This window comes from Triticum dicoccoides, chromosome 5A, assembly GCF_002162155.2.
Source record: "Triticum dicoccoides isolate Atlit2015 ecotype Zavitan chromosome 5A, WEW_v2.0, whole genome shotgun sequence".
NCBI classification, from domain to species: domain Eukaryota; kingdom Viridiplantae; phylum Streptophyta; class Magnoliopsida; order Poales; family Poaceae; genus Triticum; species Triticum dicoccoides.
Window position 1 is genome coordinate 348574995 of NC_041388.1, and position 9528 is coordinate 348584522.

A 9528-nucleotide genomic window follows, 5' to 3' on the forward strand; every position below is an offset into this window, starting at 1 on the left:
GCTTGTGGTCGTTCTGCTGTTGACGCCGACTGGTGTCTCCGGCTGGGGTTCGGGGAGCCTGAGGAGCCACTTTGCCGGTTGCGCTGACTTGAATCTCCGTCTTCATGGAGGAATCGGCCGTGGCGTATTTGTCTGCTATGATCAGCAGCTCGTCGAGGGTTTCTGGCTCATCGCAGAGAAGCTTGTGCTTGAGGAGGGTGCCCTCTCGGCATCCTGCAGTGAAGTACTCAATAGCCTGCACCTCGTGCACGCCCTCGCAAGAGTTGCGAAGCTCGGCTCAGCGCGTGAGGTTGTCGCGAGTTGACTCGCTGGGGCCTTGCACGCACAAGGAGAGCTGGCGGGGTTTGGGAGGTCGCTTGTACGTACTGGTGAAGTTGCGGACGAAGGCATCGGTGAAGTCGACCCAACTATTGATGCTGCGGGGCCTTAAGCTATTCAGCCATGTTCGGGCCGTGCCCTGGAGCATGAGTGGAACATACTTCACAGCAACACGCTTGTTGCCGTTTGCTATGCTGACGGCCGTGGAGTAGTCGACCAGCCAGTCCTCCGGCTTCATGGAGCCGGTGTACTTGGGTGTGTCTCTAGGGAGCGTGAACCCTTTGGGGAACGGCTCATCTCGGATGCAGGGGCCAAAACACGGCGGACCCAACTCATCTTCTTCCTCAAGCGCCAGGGATCGGTGGAGACGGTCGATCCGATGGCGGGCGTCGTTCTCACTGACTCCCTCTCGGCGGCCAAGGCGGTCGCCGAGCGTCGGGTGATCAACAGGCGGCGGGGAGACTCGCCTTTCCCTCCGAGGGGGAGGAGGCAGACAATCGTCACATCGTTCCACTGTTCTTGGGCGGCCGTCTCGGTCGCGCTCTATGGTGATGCGAGTCCGACTGCGGCTGGCAGCCGGCTCCTTGTCTTTTCTTCCGCGGACGTCGCTAGTCGGCATCCGAGACTCCACGCCTTGATCTCGGCGCGGGAGCAGGTTGTCATTCCGTCGGCGCGGCGCATCAGTGTGGCAACCGGCCTCGTTCTGCTCAGCAGCCGCGTCAAGGAGTCGCTGGACGCGCTCCGTCATCAAGCGACGCTCTTCGCCCTCGAACTTGTCCAGCTCGTCCGCCGCCGCCTTGGCGGCTTGAATATTCTCCGCAGGTGTGGCATAGATGGGGCGATTCGCCCCGAACAGATCGGCGACAGCCGCACCGTGCTGTTGGACCGTGCCAAGGCAGCTAGGCCCAGCTGGAGCCAGTGTGCCGCCCACCGCGCGGTCCATCTTGCGCTGGTAGGCTTCTGACAGGCGTCTCATGCTGGCCAGCTTTTTGGCACCTTCAACTAGCTAAAGGCGGCGTGCCTCCAGCGTCTCGGCGTCGGCATCTTCAGGGATGGGTGCTGCCAGGTCTTGCAGTGCCGCGTGGAGCGGTTTGTAATCACCCCTGCCGGAGTGCTCGCCATGATCGATGACAAAGCACTTCCGTGACGGTGCTTCCGCCGCTCTCCGCGCAAGGAAGCGGCTCGTCGTAGACCACCACGTTGGTGGGTAACGTGTGAAGCGACACGGCGTCGGAGTCGACCAACATCGGATCAGTGGAGCCTACGGATTCCAAGTCCCCAGCTGGCTCGCTGGCGACGTGAAATTGATCGAGGAGGCCCACGAGGAGGCTCTCGGGGCCGCCTGTGCCCGCGTCGGATGCGGGCTCGTCGGAGAGGCGGACCTCGCCTACAAGATCGGTGAGGCAACTGGCCGCGCAGGCGATTTCAGCGCCATGCAGCGCGTCGGCGCAGACTCCGTCTAGCGTGCCGGGCTGGCTGTGCTCGCCAGGGAGGAAAAGGGTTTCCGTCCAGAACAGGTCTCCGGACGACGGTGCACCAGGCCCCAAGGTGGGCGCCAAATATCGGGGGTTGGGTGCGACATATGCCAATGGATGGCTTATCATGGTGGGGGCGAGTAGAACGTCGCCGGTGCCTGGAAACGGGATGAGGCATAGACACAAACGCCGGTGGACTTTACCCAGGTTCAAGGCTCTCCTAGGAGATAACACCCCTAGTCCTGCTCTGCGGGGTCTCCGCATGATCACTAAGGCAAAAGTGAGTACAATGATGCTCCTCGAGCTGTATCTGTGGACCGGAGGAGACTAGGCCAGCTCTCCCCCTTCTCTAAGGTCAGGTCTAGTTCTAATGGATCGGAACCCCTTGCATGGGTGCCCTGGGGGGTTTATGTTGGGGAACGTAGAAGAATTTTAAAATTTTCTACGCATCACCAAGATCAATCTATGGAGTCATCTAGCAATGAGAGGGAGGAGTGCATCTACATACCCTTGTAGATCGCGAGCGGAAGCATTCAAGAGAACGGTGTTGATGGAGTTGTACTCGTCGTGATCCAAATCACCGATGACCGAGCGCCGAACAGACGGCACCTCCGCGTTCAACACATGTACGTTTGGGGAAGACGTCTCCTCCTTCTTGATCCAGCATGGGGGAAGGAGAGGTTGATGGAGATCCAGCAGCACGACGGCGTGGTGGTGGAAGCAGCGGGGATCTCGGCAGGGCTTCGCCAAGCTCAGTGAGAGGGAGAGGTGTTATGAGGGGAGAGGGAGGCGCCAGGGGCTAGGGTGCAGCTCCCATGCACCTCCCCACTATATATAGGGGTGGAGGGGGCTGGTTTCTTGCCCTCCAAGTCCATTGGGGCGTTGGCAAAGGTGGGGGAAAGAAATCCCATCATTTTCCTTCCCCACCGATTGTTATCCCCCCTTTTTAGGGATCTTGATCTTATCCCTTCGGGATATGATCTTATTCCTTCTAAGGGGGATCTTGGTGCGCCTTGACCAGGGGTGTGGGGCCTTCACTACTAGGAAAAGGCCTACTAATGGTGCACCGGTTTTGCCTACTAATGGCGCACTACCGGTGCGCCATTAGTATCACGCCACTAGAATTTTTTCCTAATGGCGCACCACTGGTGCGCCATTAGTATATGGTATGCTATTGGTGCACCAGGAAGTGCGCCATTAGTATGTAACACCATGCGCCATTAGTATGCCTCCCGGGGGGGCATATGTAACCATCTACTTTGTCATACTAATGGCGCACTCTGTCTTGATGCGCCATTAGTATCCTTTGGCATACTAATGGCGCACCTTGTGGTGATGCGCCATTAGTATGAATATATGGTTTTTTTACTTTTCTGATTTTTGCACAGGTTACAAAATATATTATTTGACAGAATATAGACAGTAGCACACATCAACAGCAGATTCATCGAATATAATAGAAGATTAGTCTCCGAATACAATTCATCATATTAGTCTCCGAATTCAAAAGACCGAACAAAGATAAAACATTACAAGTCTCGAGACTGCGAGTATCGAGTTTGTCTTCACATTACAAGTCGATATCAATCATCTAAACTACCATCACATAGAAGAGAGCTGCGGTCATCACGATGAGCATCATCGCGATCAAACTGGTCTTCATCCGGTTCCTCCAACGCTCCCTCCTCTCTCCCGCTAGATAGCAGGCGTATCTAGATTTAGCCTCCGCCCTAGTGGTGTACCCTTTGTAACTGTTACCGCTGAAATGGTGAACCTGTCTCCGACACTCCTCCCAGTCGTCGTAGACTCCGGGAACATTACCCTTGTACACGACATACGACGGCATCTCTATGCATAAGCCAAACAACAGACAATACATACATAAGCAATATATAAGTATGCAACAAAAGGATCGGAAGAGAAAAGCAAGACATTAATAGCACGATTCATGGTCCTACTAATAAATAGCATCGATTACATCTAAGTTGAACGACTGTCCAAACCAAAGAGACATACAATTCATTAAAGTTTAATTACAACATGAGCCAATCAATGTTTCAGAACTACACATCACTACTTTCGACTCGACTCATGGACAGGAGCGTGGATGAAGCCGCCGTCTGTCGTGATGGTCATGAAATCACGGGCGTTGTCAGCCTAAATTTGTAGCATTCCGTCTATCTCAATGTTGGACGGTTGATATCTGAGGAAGAACTGCCCCGAGGTATGAAGGACATCTTGATGGATGATGTTCGCAAACTCCGACTGGACGCGAAAGAATTCTTGTCTGATGTCCGCGTCCTGGATTGCCGACAAGCTCGCGGCCCAATCTTTGAGATTATTTGGTAGCAGAAGGTGATGATGGTCCCTTACGATCGCCCGCATGTGATGGAGGGCGTAGTAGGCATCCTTCTGACCGCCAGGCAGCTGCTTGACGCAGCAGAATGTCGTATTGTGGGCGAACACGTGCTTGCCGTACTTATGAACTACCCTGATGAAGGTGCCTCCAGATTTGGCGTAGCCAGGGAGAACATCATCAAGAACTTTCTTGATATTTGTGTAGTCTATCTTGGAGTTACGGTTTGGGTCAAAATACGTGGCCATGGAATATTTCGGGCTTAAGAGGATGAGTGTGCAATGTGTGTCACTGCACAGAACACGGAATGTTAGAAAAAAAGAACGATCGAAATCTAAGAAATCATATGTTACGGGGCGGTTAAGGGATGACTTACTCGGGAAAGTAAGGCACAAGGAAGTTATCCTTATCTGGGTTTGCCAGAATGACGTCTTTGAGGTGTGAACTCGCGACTTGGCGGTCCCCAGCACTGCTCAAGAGCTTGGCACACATGTAGAAGGGGTCGACGATCACGATGTCCGGGGTCTTGTCTCTAATGATCTGCATCTCCATACTCAGCGAAAACAGCCGAACGAAGGTGTAGTGCAGCGGATGAAGGTTGAACATAGCAAAGATGTCATCAAACCGCAGGACGATCATACCCCCGATGGCGCCAGCCACAAAGCCCTTGCCCTCTGGCACCTTGGCCACGAAAACTGGGTATGCCACATCATTCTCTCTAAGACGCTGCTTCTCCAAAGAAAGAACACTATCGTGCAGACTCCGCATAGCACCGGTTGTAACATTGAGCATATTTGTCGGTAGCATCGCCCTACCCGCCACATGCACCCTCCTCTAGATATCCTTAGGTGAAGGTGGCCCGTCCTGAGCACGGATCATACTCGGTGCCGGCTGGCTCGCACCGGCGGCCTTTTTAGTCGGCCGTTTCCGGCCCTTCTTCTTGATCTGCTATAATGGGACCGAGTTCTGCTCACAGACCGCCTTCTTGAGCGTGTTGGGGCTAATAATATTTGGCACCTACGCTATCTGAGGCTCGGTGAAGGCGACATCTGGAGGCGTCTCCTGAGAACTGAACGCCAGACGACGCCTGTTGCAATTGGGTTTCTCCGCTGTACCAGCTAGATCGCGGTCGTCTTGTTTGGGTTCTTGAGAAGGAGGCCCGCAGAACTCGTCACCGTACCCATGTTCGGCAAAGTACTTATCGACGTTGGTAAATGTACCATCGTCGTTGTCGTCGTCGTCCGGATCCTGTGCCATATGCATGTCCGGATCCTGTGCCATAGGGATGTCCGGCATGTCTGGTAGCGTTGCGGCGTTCTTGCCATGGGTTGGCACCGGCACGACTGGCGGTCTTGTCTGTGGGGTGGTGTCTCCCGCCCCCAAACGAATCTGGCTCTTCGGCCAAAGCAGGGGCCAGCTTACGCAGGCGCTGAGGGTCATCTCATCTTCTTCGTCGGCCCCAGCGGGTCGAATCAGAGGTAACAGCTCGTCGCAGCCTGGCAGCACCCGAACCACTTCAACCCTATACATTGTGGGTGGCATCGGATTACCGTGGAACACGGGGTTGTCCGGTTGTCCGGGGTTACCCTTGGCGACATCGACCAACTCACCGCCCACGAAGTGCAGGAGAGTGCAAGGAACGTTGGCGGCGCCCTGCGAAAACATGTAGGGCGTCAGGGATGCCCAGTCAAAGGCAAGGAGATGAAGTCCTCGGCCGAGAGGCTTAGTTACCGTGATGCCGTCGAGCTTGGCTAATGTCGAGGCACCGCCAACGACGGGCGTGCAACTGACGGAGGGGCCGCTTGCTGGCGAGGTGCCAGCCGGCGTACACCCGGGTGCATTAAGCTCCAATGCCGGCGTCGGAGACTCCAATACCGCCGCCTCCGGAGACACCAATGGCGCCGCCGCCGTAGACACCAATACCGCTGCCGCCGGAGACACCAATGGTGCCGCCTGCGCGTTGTGTGAGTTGCTGGCCGTGAAGCTGGGAATCGGGGGCAGCCCCTGTTGGCCACCCGCAATCCACGTCGTTATCCCATGAATTAAGGTAGGAATAATGCCGGTAAGCATCGATCCCAATTGTTATTGCACTTGCTCTTGGACCATCTCCGGAATCCGCGCCACTTGCGCCTTGAGTGCTTCAACCTCGCGCAACTGGCTTTCTGAGCTGGTCTTTTTCTCCTTTCGCCCACCAGCGCCATAGTATGACGACCATTTTGTGGACAAGTCTTTGCCGGCCACACGACCAGCTAACGTCGGCTTATTGAGCTTATCCCTGTTTTTCATTACGTTCAATGCCCTATTCAAAGGGGTGTCGAAAGGGGAGCTCTGAGACGACCCTGCGCTACTGCTTTCTTTTTCCTGCGGAAGGAACGTGAACCATTTAGAAATATTGGGGATTAATTAGAATGCAACCATATGGAGCTAATTACGCGGGGGTGTATTCCTTACCAGAAAAAGCTCAAGCTCCTTGGTCTTCGGATCCATGGTAAGCTCCTTTGTTACCGGGTCCTCCTTGTACCGGGCCCTGAGAAAGTTACTGGTCTGCTTGTCACTGTATTTCTCGAAGCGGGGCGGTAGGCCTTGCTCGGCACGCTCCGCGTCCTCCTTGTCCCATACAGGCTCCGCCACTCTATAACCGCCGGGACCGAGTTGGTGGACCCCTATGTTCAACTGCCACATTGCTTTCCCCCACTGACTTGATTCGGAGGTTGCAGGGCTCTCGCACTTAATCTTGAACTCTTTGTAGTCATCTTCGCTCATCAAATGATATTTCGCCTTGATCTTCTCATAACTATCACCTTTTCCAATCATTGCCTTCATCGTGCTTTTCCAAGTAGACAGGGTCGGGCTCATCGTTGTGAGGGCGGCACCATTCACTTTATTACCCGAGAGGCGTGTGTTTGCGAACTCAGCGGGGAACTTGTATCGTTCGTGCAGCTTCGTGAAGAGGAGGCTGCGCAAATTCCCTCGGTCCTTATGCCTTAGGTTCTCGGTGTTGATCGAGGCGGTGCTCTGGAGAATGCACCCGAGCTGAATCGAGTACCCCTTGACTACGTGTTTAGGCGCCGTCGGATGCCCGTCGGAGTTCACTTCAATAAATTCCTCCCTGACGATGCCGAGCATGTTCAGGCGCCGGTCCTTCCGTTGCCTCTTCGGTTGGCTGCCATCTGTGCGTGCGCCGCCATCATCAGTGGTGGCATCCGCGGTGCCATCATCAGTGGTGTCATCCCCAACGCCAGTAGGGGTTGTGTAGTCAGGATCGGTGTCTTCCTCGACGTCCTCATAGCGGTGAGGTTCTTCCTCCAACTCCTGGGACAGCTCCCAGAATTGCTTGCCGCCCGAACCGCCGGCCTCATCATTGTGGGCCATGTTTCTCTCTAAATAGGAAAAAAGTTTGGTCAAAAAGTTGGTTATTGTCAAGGAACAAGATCACGGTCTCATCATTTAGGGTTTGTCGACACCGAGGCATCCTAAAAGCTAAGCTTTTATCATTTAGGGTTTGTCGACGCCGAGGCACCCTAAAAGCCTAAGCGTACATCATTTAGGTTCTCATCAACACCGAGGCACCCTAAAAGCCAAGGTTTCATCATTTAGGGTTTGTCGACGCCGAGGCACCCTAAATGCTAAGTTTTCATCATTTAGGGTTTATCGATGCCGAGGAACCCTAGGTTGGGCCTAATCACTTGGCACTAATCAGTTGGCTCTATTGCCACCTATGTTGGGTTTATCATCTAGGGTTTATCGATGCTGAGGAGAATTTCTAAGTTGGGCCTAATCACTTGGCTCTATTGCCACCTATGGTTTAATGCAGCAAGAATAAAGGGGCAGTTGATCCTACTTAATAAAGTACTAAGATACCCCGGCCCATGCATTAGTAGCAAGTACCTCATATGTCCGATTTTTAGCAAAGTCATGCTAAAATTCACGGAAAATTTCAGCATGACCTTTGCTGAAAATAGGACATATGGAGTACCCGAATTTGCTGGAACGGAAGTTAATCAACATTCCGGCAAATTCAAGGGCCTCTCGGGGTACCTGCAAAATCATCACGACACGAAGGGCCTCTCAAGGGCCTCAAGCAGCAGCGGCGTCTCCCAGGACCCCATTTTTTGCTAAATTTCTTTGAGCGACAATTAGAGCAGAATATTCAGCATATTTCTATACAATTTTTTTGGTATATATCAGGTTTTGGCTGCATTTGCAAATGCATTCCATGTACTGCAACCCTCGAGAATTCCTAGCATGAGGTTTGTCCATCACTTTTGGCTCACTTATTAATCTACTCATCCTATGTCAATATCCACATGCTATGTCATCTGATGTTCCTGAATCATTGTAGTTTAGGCACCATACAAGATTGTTAGTTCAATGTGCTTTATATCCTAGTTATACTACTGCAGGAAAGGAGGATCATCATACACATATATATGTATAGCAATTGTTAGGAGCTTCATCATTTTTAGTAACAATAATACATATATAGCAATTGGAAGCAAACAGATGTACACATAAGATAGAAATGTAGTGTTGAAAGCTTAATGCTTACAAAAGACTTGCTGAAATAGTGAAAAATATGGAGTCACCAAGCTGGCTAAGAAACTCCCAAAGTCCACTAGCAAATCCAAGATCTAATCCTGTTACACACATCATAACAATTTAAGATAATTAGGATAAGGATAGTAGGAAATGAAAAAGAAAGAGCTCAAAAAACAATCACAACAGAAAAATAATAAAAACCTAGTCCTAGAAGAAAATAAATCCTAAAAGAAAAGAAATCCTAAAATCTAGAGCAAGTCCTAGCAGTAGTAGTCCAACTAGATGGCCACCACTACTACTCCTATCTCTGTTTAGCATCATCCACACGATAGTCCTAACTCTGTGAATTTCAAAAATAAAATAGAAGTCATGTATATAGTTCAAAGTTTGAAACATAAGGAAAGATAGTCCCAATCTTTGAGACTTCTCTTATGGCATATATATACTGATTAATTACTGAATTTGAGCATGTTGTATCACCCGCGGACTATTACGCGGTCGCGATGACGGAGCTGGGAGTGCATGGCAAGCAAAGAGGAGAAGGTGATGTGAGATAAATAATAATCATGAGCAAATTGCAGGGCATATGAGTTGGCCATTGGAATTTTGTTTGACACAGCTGAACAGCAAAGAAGGTGCCGTAGAAGCAGCTGCTACTGCTAGCTCCACTACATACATACTAGCCACTCTAAAACTACATCAAAATCAATGGGAGATGTATTCATAAGCAAGTTAAGCCCTGGAAGGGCGCAAATGTACAGACAAGAACAAGGCATAACACATCAAAATCTTCATAAACAAGTCATATATCATAGGAGATCTATTAAGCCCTGGAACGGC